Source organism: Osmia lignaria, chromosome 14 (genome assembly GCF_051020975.1).
Source record: "Osmia lignaria lignaria isolate PbOS001 chromosome 14, iyOsmLign1, whole genome shotgun sequence".
NCBI lineage: Eukaryota > Metazoa > Arthropoda > Insecta > Hymenoptera > Megachilidae > Osmia > Osmia lignaria.
In genome coordinates this window covers 11506681-11524356 of record NC_135045.1, presented here as the reverse complement: position 1 = coordinate 11524356, position 17676 = coordinate 11506681, and the positions used below count along the sequence as shown (strand labels likewise).

The following is a 17676-nucleotide window of genomic DNA, read 5'->3' as shown; positions in this document are numbered from 1 at the left end:
TTTTAAGTGTTGGAAGTTCGTTCCGGTGGAAATGTTTTCAGATTCGTGTTACGTTTACTGCAGTATTGATCGAGGTCAGGAGACACGTTTCATAGTCAGCAGTGCGGTCTTTATCGATCACGGGTTCTTCCCTGAACTCTTCGTCCATCCCTGAATGGTTTCCTGTCCGCTACTTTTCTTTAATAATTGATGCGCCGTTCAATGAAACGAGAGAAAACAGAAAGTATTCATCGACAGGAGGATAATTACGATTTGTTTCCTCTGCCAGCGATAAGATACGCCGTTGAACGAGATGCCTCTTTTTTCCATTTCTTTTTTTCTTTTTAGCATGCTCGCTAGTTTTCTTTCTCATTTTGTTGAATGAAACTTATTGAAACGGCTAACGTTTCCTTTCACGTTGAGCCAAGCTCGTCTGCTGTTTTCAGTCGACGAGTTGACTGAAAAGACTGCATTTAAATCGGCGCGTGTATCTTGGTATATCTTCATTAGTGTAGCCATTTTGTTGTAGACAAGAATAGAGGATAGTGAAAAATGGATTTGTAGTTTTTTCAACTAGCAAAATTTGAACAGATGATTCTGTTAACTTTGAAGAATTGTAAATTTATAGTGGAAGACAGAAAAAGTGCTTTTATTTATTTTTAAGTAAAATAGAGTACCAAAGGAACCCATCAGTAGTTGCTGAAATTTAATTTATCTTTATTTCCTAAATTTTTAAATATCTTTGCAACCCTTCTTCAGATTTCTAAATTTATTTCCTGGGGCCATTATTTATTTCAAGTACCATTTTATTGAATAGGTAAATGCAAAATAATTTTCTTTGTAATATTTAAAAATTGGGAATTCAAACAAGTGGGAATTCAATTTTTCTAAGATGGGCCTTTTAATAGAAAACGCTGCAAATTTTCTGAAGAATCCAATAATAGCATAAGAATAGTCAAAAACAATTGTTTGTTATTTCAATTTGACGTTACACGACCGATGTCACTAAGTTTATATTTAATTCTTTCATTTATTTGCAAACTCACGTATGTTATTTTTACGTCACGAATGTTTTCATATGAATAAATGTGTCTGAAAAGATCCGAAATGGGTTCGAAACGTCGCGTCGTAAACAAAAATAAGTTTTTGTTTATCAAACTGTTCATAATAGTCATACTCTATAGTGGAAAAATAACAGAAAAAGTATGTAAACAAAAATTTGATAATTTTTTTATAGAGTTAGAAAACGTTGTGCCTTCTTACAATTATTATTTCACCATATTTCTAATAAATAATTGTCCATTTAGAGTTCTTCAAGATTTACAAAATTACCTGCTATATTTTTCAAAGTCGTTTTGACCATTTCTCAGCCTTCTTCTACGTTCACGAAAGGTCACAAACGTAGCTAGAATCGACCCATTTCCGAATGAGAAGAACAACTCTTTTCAATTTAAAGCGAAAAGAAAATGAAACGAATCGTTTCTTGCGCTCGTTAGCTCTTTGTTTTTACATCGTTTGCTATCACTACACTTTCAGAAGGTACACGGTTTGAAAGAAGTTCGTCGTTACCGTTTAACAAATAGTCGATAATTGAAATTTCTTCTGAAGAGCAGAGAACATTTCTCGATGACTTCTACTACGTTTCTTTCAATTTTCGTACACTACAGTCGCTATCCTTGATGCAGCGTTATAGATCGACTTTTTTGCAAGAAACTGGACCGTTTCGGTGCCATTAGAGCTTCCTTTGATTCTTTTTCCTTTCGTTTCTTATCTCGTCCGTTTCACTGATTATCCTACCAGCACTTGGCGAGTTCGTTGTTCGATTAGTTGGACAGTATTATACAGCTTCACTTGAACGTGGTGTTATGCTTTTATTTCCGAAGTTATCCTAAGAATTTTTATTTCAAGGTTTCAGAAAAATGGAAGCTTGTATTAGGTGTATGAAAATGTAATCGTTATTTTATTGTAATAATTTAATGATGGAAAAATTAGCAACCATGAGCAGAAAATTTGGAAATATTCCTATGGCTCGATAAAAATTGCAATTAAAAATAAAAATTAATTATAGTGAAGAATATTAAAAGATCCGAAGAATTTTCTAATAAAATTATCCGTAGCAAAAGTACCAATTTCCATTTTACAATTGAAACACGATTAAACATCTCTCTCCAGAGTCTATAGGGTAGAAATTTCTTCGAGTGAACAACTACTTATTAATTAGTCGAAAATTAACAAGTAAGTTAGATGGTTGATGCAAAGATCTCCATTAGACGTTTTAAGAACGAACCAAGCGCATCATCGTTAGCAATCAAGAAGTTTAGTTGCAGTTTTCGAAAATGGAACGGGAGAATGAAATTATTGCAATTAACGGCGGAAACGGAGTTTCAGTTTCTACGTGAAAGAGCTGAGAACGATTGTTAAGACGTTTCGCAGAAGAAACTTTCCTCGAATATACCGAATTATCGGCGTCGCCCCTGCTACTAACGAAACGTCGTTAACAACCTTCTTCTCTCTTTGCTGAATAAAATAGCACAATAAAAACGTAACAATTCATCTGACGCAAGCAATTTTGTGTCATTTCTGTTTCTATTTTGATATTTCTCTCACGAACATGCTTTTTGAATGATATCTTGCTACTGCACGTTACTTGCAGGATGTTTGCAGAGATTTTAGGATGTTGTTTGTCGTATCAAGCTGTGTGTTCTTTATTTTTTTTCTTTTCTAGCTGATTTTTTCTTAATTTTATCAATAGTTCGTAGAAAATTATTCCTTAATAATAATGTCGATGGTTAGAACTCTTTATTGATTAAATTATTCTATAGAAATTTTATTATATGGTAAAATTTTAAAATTGTCAAAATTATTCTCCAAGGCTTTAAAGTAGTTCGACTAAAATTTTTTAACGAAACATTTTCATCTTTTGGAGAAGTAATTAAAAATTTTTTAATTATAAATAAACAAGAATTTAAATTTAAATTTATATTTGAATGTGATTTATAATCCAAGAATCAAATTTAAATTTTCATAAAAGATTCTATAAAAAATTCTTATTTTTCTTTTCCTTCTTCTTGGTATGCAGAAATGTTAAACACATCAGAATAAATGTTCTGTAATTATTCATCAAAAAAGGAAAGAATTTGCTATAGTTCTCCACTAATGAAGAGATAATGACTTTTGCTGTTTTAACAGTAATCTCGTTATAACAGTATAATCGTTCGTGAGACAAAATCCATATGAATACTATTATTTTCATTCTGTGTTAACTACTTCGGTATAGGTTTCTAATATATTAATAATGACGCTATCAGTGGACAATATTGTTGAACATCCAAGAAAATCGTGCATAGCCTTCGATGGCTTACAGGATCGTGTACCGTTTAACGGGAAGTGATATCGGCTCTTCGTTAACATCATAACGAGCTTTGCTTAATCAGGAGAATAATGCAGGTTGTTCTAGATAAGGGATCAGAGGAATTGAGTGCATATAATGTACTCGAGCAGAAATGGAAAATGTTTCATTAATGTAGGTCTTAAAACTAGTCAGATAAGAGGAAACATAGTCCTTTCTTGCAGATTAAAATTTAATTTTCAGAAATTTTTAAACAAATTTCATAGCTAAGGAAATATTGCAAATACATTAATTTTCCATGTAATACATTTTTGAAAACTTATTTAGTTTCATTGGTGTCTTCTCAACTAATAATTCTATAAAAATAATTTTTCTTCTCTGCTGTTTTCTAAAAATAAATTTGTATAGGCATTTCTTTCAAATTTAATAAATCTTTCTTTTAGATCAACTCGACATGTATTGCATACATTATACAGAAATTGTTGAACGAAGCGATGTTCAGAAATTGCAATCAAATTAAATGTTCAATTACGACACAAATGTATAATTATGCACGGCTTACAAACGGTTATATTTTCCTTTTGATTAATTCTGGTAACCTGAAACGAGCGGTGCATTAACGTCGTAATGAAGGTAAGGAGGAAACACGTGATGTTAGCTATAAATTCTATTAAATGGGCTCCACGATTTTCATTAAACGTGATCGTAAGTACACGAGCTCATATGCATTGTGAGGAACATTTAGTTCGGCAAGGTTCAATCCGGCCTTCTGATAGAGAGCAAAGGGTAAATCGCAGTTAAAAAGGCTACTTATAGTCTGGTTTACTCGTAATTGAGTAAACAGAGACAACAAGTTCATTGTTTAAACGCTGCACATGATTTCTTAAATTAGACAAATTTTTATAAATAATCAACAATATCATACATAATTCAGATATTTGAGTCAATGACTTTGAATGATTAAGGAAAGCAATACGTATTTTGTAATTTGCAGATACGGTTATGGATTGCTTTTAAAAGACACTTATCATTAGTAAAAAAAAAGGAAAAAAGAAAACACTTTGGTTAATGACTTTAGCGTGGTAACAGAAATTATTTTATTTTCACTGTTGCAGTTGAGATGCAACTGATGCACCGCGTGTTGCACTTTCGATGCAACCGATGCACCGCGCGTTGCACTTTCGAAAAGTCTTCGGTTATTAAATTCGCGTAAAATCCATGATTGACGTCGGCTTCTTCAGCCGTCTGTCTCAGCTATCCACGTTCGTCTAACCGACTGACGCCGACGGTCTTTGATTTTTAAGAAAGGCGCTGCTCGGCATGAGATAAGGAATTTTCCGTCGTTACATCGTAGACTCATGGCGCGACGTTAGTACGCTTCGGAAGCGTAATATCGTTTCGTACGCGAGAAGTCACGAGGAGCGTTTCTCTCCAGTTAGCGCAATAGTATTGATTTTCTTTCGTACTAATTACGTGGTTGCCAAAAATAAACAATAAATTAGATTCTAAATTTGTCTGCGCTTTGATTTACAATCGGTTACGGAGATACACCTTTAACCCCAGGAAGATCGAGTCTCATACGTAACAATTCATTTTTAACAGAAATCAATTATTGTTTGGAAATTTTCTAATCCGTCGTTGGCAATGTTCTATTTCATTAACGCATTCGGCAAACAGGGTCTTTTATTTCCGGGCCTGATTTTATGTTGTACTGGGCTTTAAAGAAATCTGAAAAAATTCTGAGATATATATTTAAACAGTTAATTATAATACAAGCAACATTTAAGTGAAATGTTTAAACCTTGTTGCAATAAAAACAAAAATTTAAAGTTCTGAAAAATAAAAATTTTGTTTAGAACTTAGCGATACGGTATGCTAGTGAAGGGTTAAGTGAGAAAAATATTATATTTTCAATATGTTCTATTTGGGGGATTGAGCAAGCCCCTTCTTTAGTTTTTCCTAGGTGTAAGTCATACGGAGTCATCATTTTATTAATCTTGAAAAAATATTATAAAATTAAAATTTAATTTAAAATTTTGAGGGGTCGGTGTATCAAACAGAAAGACGATAATCTTGAAAAAATATTATAAAATTAAAATTTAATTTAAAATTTCGAGGGCTCGCTAGGTTACCTGCGAAACCGGCAAAGTTGGTATCGCGCTCGAGAAGAGGATAATCCCTTTGCATAAACAGAAACACTCGAATTATCGGTGAGCAACGGAAACGCGACCGTACATTCATTCGTTCTTCAGCCTTCTTCGAGTCTATACACGTTTCGAATGCCGAATAAACGGACTTCATTTCCAAACCGGTAATATATATATTCAACCACATCAATTCATAGTGTGCGATCAACAAAAACAATTTGCACCTCTTCTCGAACATTCCCCATAGAAGAAAGGCTCCCTCTTCGCCTTCTTCTTTTCCAACATTAATTTTTCAAGAGTAATAGACCTCTTTTCTTGTTCTTTGCTCGACAAAGATATCCTGCTCATGGAAAATTGAAGCTGATTTCGAAGTTGAAAAATGCGAACGAGTATATCAGACACATCGCATCGGGTCTCGACGTAGAAATGTAATTAGAGAAGGCGAACCGTGTGTGTACCATTGTGTGTCAATTACATTTTGAGCGGCCATTCGTACGACTTCCGGCAAGCTTAATTGTCTCGTTGTTCGTTTGGCGATCATCTGTATTTAGGTTACGTGCACGACGAACGTTTCATTCGCCACGAAGGTCAATAATGGCCATCAGTAATGTTTTCATTTCAACCTTTGGGTCAAGATCGATCGTTAAACCATCGTTTCAGACGTTGCTGGAATTTTCATGGGTCCCGAAGAAACTTGCTTATAGGCACCGGTTAGCGTTCGTTTCATTCATTTTTCGTCACATTTTATATTAATCTTTGCAAATAATCGTTATTTTCGTCTTCAAAGTGTTAAGCAGCGTACAAGCTATTTTTTTCATGCCGAACTGGAGGTAATTTTTATATTATTTATCAGTGTTGACTACCACATCATTCGTATCAATCCATCATCCATAATATTGTTAGAAATTCTTTTAGGTACACTCGCGATCAAAGTAGGCTACCCTAGGGAAATTGGCGGTATGGGGGATTTAATCGCGAGTGTACTTGGTCGTATTTGGTATTTGAAATTGTGAATAATAGAAAAAATTAAATATTGCCAAAAATTTGATTTTTGGCGCTTTTAAAAATAAAAATAACGGAAAGGTGCTTTCAAAAACTTTTTTAATAACACTATTATCTAATCAAAAAATTTTAATAGCTGGTAATTAATGTGTTAATGATAAAATTTAAATTTCTTAATTCACATTGCTATCAAAACTAAAAAATAATGTAAAAATTATTGTTAAACTGTTCTTGACCATCCTAACAGCGTTATTTATGCACATTATACCTTGAACAATGTTCCACAACGTTGCAAACTTTTAAAACAAATTATTGAATTTTTCATATTTTTCCGTCATTGTTTATAATCACAACTCACATATCGCATTTCGCCAACATAATCTCTGGAAGGATCCTTGTTATCGCTGAATTTGGTTACCTACGATGCTTCCTTTTACATTAATCTATCAATATTCAGACTCCGTAGGATCCTTGCCATCGCTGACAGAGTATAAGCTTCGCTATATTTTATTCTATACATTAATGCGCAATAAAAAAAACCGGAGCCGAAACAGAGAACACGTCTTTCATATTGTGTACACGGAGGAAATTGCAATGTTTTCGTATTTAACCGGTTCAGTAGATCGCGTGCCCTCAGATATGTTTTATTCTTGGACGCATCGTGTGTCCTGTCGCGGAATACATTATGCAAAGCGACGTGCATCGCGCTCGTAAAAATCTGTTTCATCGTTCCGTTGGAAAATATGACGGCCGAGGATAGGAACGTTGCTATATTTTCCATGCAACTGCACGTTTGGAAGAATGAACATGAAAAACAATATTTTTTTATTAACACCTGGAATGTCACGGTACAAATCCCTCTGTATAGAATTTTTTTAATCGTTTGATTTTATTGAATTTGTGCTCTTGATTACCAGAAAAAAAGGAACGAGGCAAAGTGTGACACTGGGTGAAACCACATTGAAAAATTTTCCAGAAACAAAGCGATATTGCTATTGGCGAACGTTTATTGCTTTTAGCCAGGCTCCCCTTTTCGAGGTTGAACGATTTTTCTTTATTTCCTGCACGATTTTTCTCTCTGCCGCGCCATTACTCAAACAGCCTTTAGGGAGCAAGTTAAGGTCAGGAAGGGCTAACGCAAATGTCTGAAGTTTCCGCTCGATCGCTAGCCGAACAGGAGGGCTTTTACCTTCCGGGCCAAGTGGCTCGATTTTCGACGGAATAACAGGAAGAACCGCTCTTCCTCGGCAGCGTTGTTAGTACCTGAAAATTGTCATAGAAGTGCTCGAAATGCATGTAGAAAGGCTTTTCCTTGGGAATCAGCATTGAACGAAGGAGACATGGAAATGGTTACGACACGAACGAAATCTTTTAGAGAAAAGATGGCACAAAAGCATCGCCAAATAGCACTTCTGGTACATTAATTTGACACGTTGAATGCCAGCGGTGTCATCAGTGACCCGCATCGTGAATTACACGTACTTTAATAATAATTACAAGAAAACAGTAGAAAAATATTATTTTGATTAATAATGTAATGTAGCAAATTGAATGCTTGACATTCAAAATTAAAAAATTAATTATTCCTATTCTTAATTATACGTCTCATAATAAATATCTTCACTGTGGCAATCAACGTTTAAGATTTGATGAAAATGACCACATTGTTTTGAATCGAATTCAAATCCCTAGTTGATAATTAGGGTACGCGAACAAACTTTTGGGGTCCTGATCGACCCCTTCTGATCATTACTCGAAGCTCTGAATACCCAAACACCCCTACTAATTATAAAATATTCATATTAGATTCTTGAAATTATATATATTTCCTATTTAATAAAATTTTGAACTGCTCCAGCATCGACTAATAGTCAACGTGTTAATCGGAGTGAAAGTTTGTTAGAAACGGAACAATGGCAAGTTATGGGGTGATAAGGACGAGCAATTAAGAACGTTAGACAAAAAGGAAGCTCTTATCAGTAGCACGTGTTTGTTCTGGATCCATAACATTTGTCATAGTCGGCAATATCCTTCGTGGGGGCGATATGCAAAAACGTTAACCCACATTCGGTGATGTGTAAATATTTATCGTCGGGAGAAGCTAGTTCGCGAAACTAACGAAGTTCCGGCGAAATAAGCAACAACGAATAGACAATCGGTGTCAGTCACAGGTGTCGTTGTTTCGCACAGAGACGATCTTATTTTCGAGGTGAACGATTGTGGAAATTTGCTCGCGAATGCACGCGCAACTCGTTGACGTCACTAGGATTATTCGAATTTGTATGAATGCAAATAAACGGAATAAATAGTGGAATTATGTTTGTGTAACTTTCGTCTACGACTTGAGACAATGCCAGGATAGTGTCAGCGTCCGTGTATGTACCTGAGAAATGAATTCACGTTCCAAGGGACCGTGTAGGTAGAATATAATCTCTGTTATCTAAATAGCTCTACTATCTCAATGTTTTATTATCCAAAAATTATATCATTTCAATTATTGTTATTGTAATAATTTATTTTACTTGGAAGATCTATCAGTTATCATTTTATTATTAGGATAATAATATTCAAAAATTTCATCGTCTAAGAATTTTGCTATTCGAATATTACATCTCTTAAATGTTTTATTAATTTTTGAATTTATAAACTTGAAAGTTGTATAGGTTGAGGTTTTATTATTAGAATATTCTACTATTCAAAGGTTCTACAATTCAATCATTTTGTTATTTTAATATTACATCGTTTGAATGTTTCATTATTTAAATTTTTGATTATTTGAGAAATTTGAAAGTTGAATAGATTGAGGTTTTATTATTAGAATATTCTGCTGTTGAAGTATTCTTTCTATTGTCCAACGATTTTGCTATTGGAATATTACATCTCTTCAATGTTTTATTATCTAAATTTTTGAATTTATAAACTTGAAAGATGTACAGGTTGAAGTTTCATTATTAGAATATTCTACTATTCAAAGTTTCCACAATTCAATTATTTTGTTATTTGAATATTACATCGTTTGAATGTTTCATTATTTAAATTTTTGATTATTTGAGAAACTTGAAAGTTGAATAGATTGAGGTTTTATTATTAGAATATTCTGTTGTTCGAGCATTCTTTCTAACAACTAATTATTTTGCTGTTGGAATATTACATCGTTCAAATGATTACTTATTTAAATTAATTTTTTCCCCATAATGCAAATCGATGTTCTGTTATCTAAATGTTTCACCATTTGAATATTCCACTATTCAAATATTTTACAATCATTATTATTTTTGCTGTTTTATTATACAAAGTTTTATTATTCCAAGGTTTCATAATTTGCAATGTCTCACTTTCTAAACGTTGTATATATGTATACATATGTTTCCTCCTTATCAATGTAAATGCAAATACATTGTTTATTTTCTTTAATGACGAACGAACTGACCTCTGCTATGACTGATTCAAAATGAAGTTGATAATTAATGCGTCTGCAAAGTATAATATAAACACATCTGATAATTTTCTGAAAAATTCTGAGCAATCAGGAAATGGATAACTTCAAGTTATTTACAAGTTTGAAAAGTCATAAATTCACTTAATTGATTATTTGATTTATCTATCAAGAAAATTTCAGATTCACTGTAAAGAATATTCTTGAATTTCGTCAGATTTAAAATATTTGTCCATTTTATTATTTATTATCATTCATTTTACTTCATTTTATTATTATTTTTCTATTTTATATCCAATTTTCTAATACAAAACTTGTAGTATAAAGAGCTCGTATCTTTTTCTTATTTTTTTCTTCCATTTATGGGAGAAAGCTCTTACCGCATCCAGTATTTTGTATCTAGTTAATGAATCTCTACTCGAAAATGTTCGGTCTTGAAGGAAAGAAACCACTGAATAACGGATGTCGAAGGCTCATCAGTGTACCGGTCGGTTCTTTGTTAGCATTTACATTTTCTTTGAAACCTTTCGCGGTACGATCTAGCAAATGTTAGCTGGACATGTTGCTTGCTTCTTTGTTAATCAGCATCATAAACATTCGAATATTATCCTAGCTTGGATGACATGAAAGCGTGGTTTCACTCCTGACATCCGCTAAAGAACTTTATGACCCGAGACTGTAATAATATTTACAAACTTATTCTGCCGACTCGATCGTATGTTTCGTTTCTTGACTTTACTGGAAGATTGCAGATTGCAATTTTAACACAATCTTTACGACAGTGAAAATGGATACGTATTATATATTATAATGGCAATTATTATGGTTATCTGATCTTGCAATGTAAGCTTCTAAGTTTCCTACATCATTTATTAATTTTCCTTATTAACATAATGAAAGGTTCTGTTAACATTAGAACTACCAAAGTGGTCAAATTGACTTTTTTCAGCTTTTTTATTTTGAATTATAAAATTTATTAATAGTTTATACGTTGGCTTTTGTTGAGATAAAGAATTACTGTACATGCTATTTATGTATTTATTTTTCAAAATTTTATTTTCAATTTAAAATTCAATGCACATTAAACACCGGTAGTTATAGTGTTAATTAATCAATTATATTACATTACTGGAATTAGTTATTGGTGATTCTCTAATTCATTTATCAAAACACGATCTACAGAATCTGTATCGCTTAAAGCCACGAGTTATTCAAAATTATACCAATTACGTAATTGATTATGGTTGTTTATTTGCACCATACATACATATGTCAAATTAATTGTGTCGTGTCACGTATTGTGCGTTCATTAGCTGGAACTTCTGTTCTGCATGTTCCAATTAAAATTCACCAGGGAAAGGTACATATGGATGTAACTGTTATCCATTGTTGGTTATAATTAACCATCAGTCATTTTATATGAATAATATTAATAAAACTTTTGTCCAATATTTTTCAATAGAGTTTAAGCTTCAAATTAATGTAATATACGTGTTATTTAGCGATACTTTTATGTCATCAAATTGTGTTAGACTTGTTATTTCTTATTGTAACTGGTAATCAACTATTTTATATTATAAATATTAATGTAGCTTTAGCATGGTTATTTTCATTAGACTTTGAGCTTCAAATTAATATGCCATAAGTGTTATTTGTGTAAAAATAACTGCATATAAAAATAATTGCATAAAAACGGCGTTAGGCTTTATATATTTTGATACTATCAATCTAACTCACAGCAGCTAAACATTTCATACAATATCAGTAAGTGGTGATTTTTATAGCAGCTAACGTGTGAGCAAGATTTCCACGGAATTATCTCTCAGATTTTGCTGTCGTTAGAATTTAATGATAATTGTTAAATGATAGGGAGCTACAGATACCTGCTTACCAACTATTCAGACAGACCTCTGATTGGCTGTCGAATTTATGACGGCAGGTAATCTCGTAGAAACGATTTGTTCAGTGACAGCCTGCCAACTCGTTTTCTTTACGAGCTCGTAAAATCAGACGCTTCAGTTTCATTATGATCACCAAAGGAGCTGGAGAAAATTGTTACCTATCAGATCTAATTGAACGATCTACAAAAAGTAGTATATTTATCTGATCGAATGCAATCGCAGAATTTTCTTGTCTATCAAAATATTGTTTCACTTAATTCATGTCTCAATTATGAATAATTTAACTAGAACCCTTTGCTTCAACGATTGTAATAAATTTTTCATTGACCCTTTTTTTCACTTATTTAACAACGTTTAATCCTTGGTGGATGGAGGGCAATAAATTTCGAGATTCCTTGGAGAAAGCATGCACTCGAGGCTGCCGGTTCTTTCTGAAAATTCTTCAAGTCCGCTGATCCTTCCTGTTGTTTGCCGTCTTAGACGTTTATCCATCGTTTCGTCTTTTTGCCTTGCTGCTTCCATGAACGCGGACCTAAAGAGTGAAGAAGATCCATCGAGGATACCGGGAAATCTTTTTAGAAGCAAAACCGAAGCTTCCAAGAAGTAGTTTAGTATTTACTATGAAACCTTGAAGGTATCGTCTCTCTCAATGGCGTAACTAGGTAGAGCTACATAACGATAATTTTAATAATTTTGCATATAAATGTAATCAATGATACTAGGTGGTTGAATTTTAATTAATGACAATAGTAGAAATATTTTTTAGCATTTTCAAGAAATTGGTAATAAATTTAAGAAACGTAAGGCAGATAGAAATGTTTTGTTAAATATTACAAAATATTCACCCCTTTTAAACGAGTACTTGTAATAATTAGGACCTGATCAAGATTTTTGAATCTTTAGGCTACCAGAGCTTCGAAATTTATTTTAAATTAAATTAAATAAAAATGAAAAGACTTAGAAGGGTGTCCCCTTTAGAATAATTCCCCTTAATTCAGCGCTGACGGTAATATGTTGATAATCAGGGAAAATTCGGATGGAATCGGAATCTTGCGAGAGGTTTCAAGCTTTATAGTTTCGTTACTCTTATACAAAATTGCACTATCTTCTGTTTACACAAGTTTTCTTTTGCGTCTGATTTTCGTAGATACCCACGTACTTTTTAAGAAAGACTTTTCTGGTTATGGAACTGAATAAACAGGCAATGTCTGTTCGTGGCTTCGCCTGTTTGTACAGTAAATTAATGTCTCCTGTAAATAGGTCTCCGGTTTATTTAAGAAGATGCTTTGATTAGAAGCTGAAAGTACATTTTATAGCAGCCAAGGAATGGCATTATGGAACGAAATGGATTAAAATTCATTGCAGTGAAAATTTGTAAATAAGGGACGACCTTGTTGGAGGTTCAAATATTCTATGAAGTTGTTCCTCTGGAAGGAAGTAAAATTTAATACTAAATTCATGGAAGAGAAGATTTATTTTCAAAATGCTTTTCTTTCGCTTTTTAATTTTTTTCTTTGTTTAGTATACGAATTTTCCGCGATTTCCAATATTGACGTAATTAGGATTTTCTTTGAATCTTCAAAATTTTGAAGTTTTGAAATGTTTTACTTCTGCAATTTTTGAATTATGACATTTTGATATTCTGGAATTCTGGAATTATGAAATTGTGATATACTGGAATTAAAAAATTTTGGAGTTCTGAAATTTTTTACTCCTAGAGTCTTGAAATTTAGGAACATTGGAATTATAAAATTTGAATAGCCTTAAATTTAGAAATTCAGAAATATTGGAATTATGTAATTTTGATATTCGGGAATTTGAAAATTTGGAAATTTCAGAATGATGAAGGGGCCACATTTTCCACATTTTCAAAGTGGCTAAGCTCACCTTGCTAACGATTTTCAAGCAATTAGACTCTTTTTCTTTAAGAAGGTTTTACGTAATAAGTCTGAAGTGTAGTGTCCAATCTAATCTAATCATCCGTTATGTTCTATCTTATTTCAGATCGTCAAACCGTTCGGGACACACCATGGCCTTCGATTCCACGGAAAAGAAAATTCTATGCATCGTCTGAGCAATTTTTCATCGTACAAGAAGAGTATTAGTTCCTCGAACTCTTCGGTCGTTCTTAAAGTTTTTTCGAGTGGCGAATAAAGAACGAAAAGAGGAGCCGAGAACGAAGGACGACGAGTGAGCACAAAGGGAAGAAAACGGGAAGGAAGGGTTTTGCCAATTACTGCAGCTCTGGAATAAGGTAAGTGAAACCATATTTTAGAATTTTCAACGACTTCCAGATGTTACTTACAAGCAATTTCCATCAAACTTCTTCTTTATTCAACATGGAAAGTTTAATTTTCTTTCCGATTTCGTGTTTCTTATTCGCGCGTTTCTTATCATGAATTTTCCAATAAAATTTCATTTCTTTTCAACGGAGAAAATTTCAGATATTTTTATCAGAATGAAATATCTTATAAGTTTTTGATATTTTTCATTAAAATTACGCACTGTTTAATTCATTCTTTCTTTCGTTACACTTTCACTGTAGGATTCTTTAAAAAATTTCACTTTATTTCGCGCACGGAAGAAAGTACTTACTTACCGGCTTCGATTCGAGCACCTTTACGCTCGCGTGTCACGTGCGGTGAAGCAAGTTTAAGATCTCGAGGTTTAAGGTCGCATACAGGAAAGCAGTTTGAAATAGCACAGGGGACAGTTTCGTCCTCTTACTTTCCCACTGTTGACAACTATTGACTCCATTTGTCTCTCTCGTCGCTCTATGTGTCTTACTTTATGCTAACGTTTCGCACGTGACGCTTCGAAACGAGCTGCGTTTTCCACCACTGAACTTCACGTGCAATGGTCTTGGCTCACGTTCCAGGATTTCTTTCTCAGTGCAGTAACCATGATAACAAAACTATTCAGACAAAAGATATGGTAACATTAAACAGATGCATTGCATAAGGTTTCTTCCATATTTGAGTTCGAGTGAAAGTTACCATGTATGAACTTTCATAGAAATCCATAGAAATATTATTAGGAATTTTTTTATTTACTATTAGAAATATTTGTGTTAGGCGTTTGAAGTTGTAGATAAAAGGAATAATGAAATATTAAGGTAATAGACGTTGGTATAACGAAGTAGGGATAGGCATAGCTCGATCCTATCATTCTAATATTCAAAAATTCAAAAATTTTACAATTCCAAAATTCCAGTTCTACGATTTGTAAATTCTGAATTCCAAAATTCCAAAATTCCAAAATTTTTATGTTTTAATATTCTAAACATATAACCCTTGACACTATTAACCCTTAAGTATCTTCATGGGGTATATTTCTAACCCGTCGATATATTTTTGTATTGTAAGCCTAAATAACGAAAGTAGTTAAGGGTTAATAAAGCTAAATGAGCTAGCCCACTCCCGAAAAATAATCTAGTTACGTCAATGATAATATCATACTAAATTTTAGAAAAGTTCCATTTTGTATGCATCAGTCTAACAGTAAATTATATTTAATAACTTGACTGTTGAATGAAAAGATCAGTCAATTGAATAAGAGAGAAAATCATGTTTCTATATCATTGAACGTAGAAGTTACGATCTAGATAAGGAAGAAGTACTTGAACAGAAGTTCGATTCACATCAATTTCATAGTTGGTCGAATCGAGGCTGGCAATTGTGGAGTGCGCAACAGTCTGGTGATCCAGTTTCCACAGTTCTGGAATGCTTCTCATAATATACGATGTTCAAGGAACATACGAAAACCTCCCTCGGGATTTATACAACATTTTTGTGGTACTAGGCCAGTTTTCCGGCTGTTAGTTCTCTCTTAACTCGCACTGAAAGTGCCAGCCAGAATGGAGAGTCCTCGACGGTCTAAAAATGGTTTCCAGCAGCCAGGAAATGCTTCGTAGTTTCTTGCTTGTAGGAAAGTAACAGAGAGTTTCCTAAGAAAAAGGAATCAATCCTCGAACGGGAATTGTTGAGGCACAGTATATCTGAGAATCCATTTTCAAGTGGAAATGTGTAATTTAAAGTATAGGGCTAATCATTTTTTAGAGCATAGACTTTAGAATTTGAGATTTAGAATTTGGGATTTGGAATTTAAAATTAAAAATTTAGAATTTGGAATTTGGAATTTGAAATTTGAAATTTGGAATCTGGAACTTGGAATTTAAAATTTAGAACTTGGAATGTAGAATTTTAAATTTGGGATTTGGAATTTAGAATTAAAAATTTAGAATTTGGAGTTTGGAATTTGGAATTTGAAATTTGAAATTTGGAATTTGGAATTTGGAATTTGAAACTTGGAATTTAGAATTTAGAATTTGGAATGTAGAACTTTAAATTTAGAATTTAGAATTTAGAATTTCGGGAATATTTGAAGAAACATACAAAGTTTTTGACACGTCGAACGGAGAATTCTATGAAACTTTGTTGCTGCTATGCCGGAAGCGAGTTTTATCTAATTACACGAAGCTTTGATAAACGTTTACCGAGACAGCCTTATCACGAATTCGGATGTACGCAGTTGAGTTAATCACGATTACGTTGACCACAATTTTTTTGTATTATTCCAAGATTTCATCGAACACGAACGATAATTTGCACAGAGAAATTGTAATCAGAACAACGTTCTAATTTACGTAATTATGAGCCTCGGATACGTGATCATCGTTAAATGATCATTTCAGACAGACGTGTGAACAGTCACAAAGGGAATAATACAAAGTAACATATCGGATGAAATTTCCTCTAAAATTATGTTAAATGAATCCGCAATGAAATGTACGTTTGCATTATGCGATTTTAACATCTGATAATACGAGATGTAAAGAAAAAAAAGAATGGAATCAGGTCTCGTTAAAATGTTCAACAAAAATTTTTACACCTTTTGAAATTTAAACATGTACGAATTTTTTTCCATTTAAAAATGTCCATTGCAAAGTTAGAAAATTTATACCAATTCAAATAATTGGAATAATAATTAAAATAATAAAAGGTGTATTTATTCCTTATTAAGATAATTATAATTAAGGATTGAAATATTATAATACAACTACTGTTGTATTTTATTAAGCAGTATAACATAAAGTAATAAGAAGAATAGAAAATATTATTTAAAAAAGGGTTTAAACACCTTGAGGCCCTTTTTGTATCCAATTCGAAACTTTCCATTCATGTTTACTCGAAGAATCTCTATTTGAAATGCAACTGAAAATAGAACTTTTATATCAAGATACGCATATTCTTCCATTCAGTAACCTTTCTAAATCACAATAGAATATCCGTTGCCAGGTACATACGTCGCCGAGCATAGCCGATAAATAGCTCTGAAAAGCGTTGCCGAATAGTTTCGCTACCTTGTCGTGTTCCACGATTGTTTGCTTCGCGTTGACCATCATTCGGTGCAATCTGAATGGAACATGCCGATGCAAACAGCGAGCTATACGACGATACGGTAGCGTGTTTACGCTGAGAATGGCGTTAAATAATCGTCAAGGCAATTCGTTGTGTAAGTTAATGCGAGCATGTGAACGAGCTGCGTACATCGTGTAAGTAAACAAGTACGTTGTTAAGATAGCCAGAGAAACAAGTATTAGAATCCACGGAACACACGATTGTTTCACTCGTAATCATTGAAACGTCACTTCCGTGGACATCGTATTTTAATTTCGACGCTGATAATAAATCGTAATCAACTCGATCGAATGAATGAATCTTGGGAAATTATTTAACAAGAGAAACGAAATTGATCAATTTTCTGAATGATCGATAGAATAATGGTAACGGATGGAAGAAAGTGTTCGAAGTTTCTGAAGCATGTGACATAATGTATTCTTTGGTAATAACCGCGAACAAC

At 33.1% G+C, this 17676-nt stretch overlaps 1 protein-coding gene across 4 annotated transcripts in view; it reads left to right on the top strand.

Moving 5' to 3' along the window:
- Pde9 (phosphodiesterase 9) overlaps positions 1–17676 on the top strand; it is a 129921-nt gene that overhangs the window by 30798 nt on the left and 81447 nt on the right. For all 4 annotated transcript variants that reach the window (XM_034334929.2, XM_034334932.2, XM_034334930.2 and 1 more), the window contains exon 3: positions 13819–14068. The gene's annotated coding sequence lies outside the window, so the exon portion shown is untranslated. The remainder of the gene's footprint in view (positions 1–13818; positions 14069–17676) is intronic.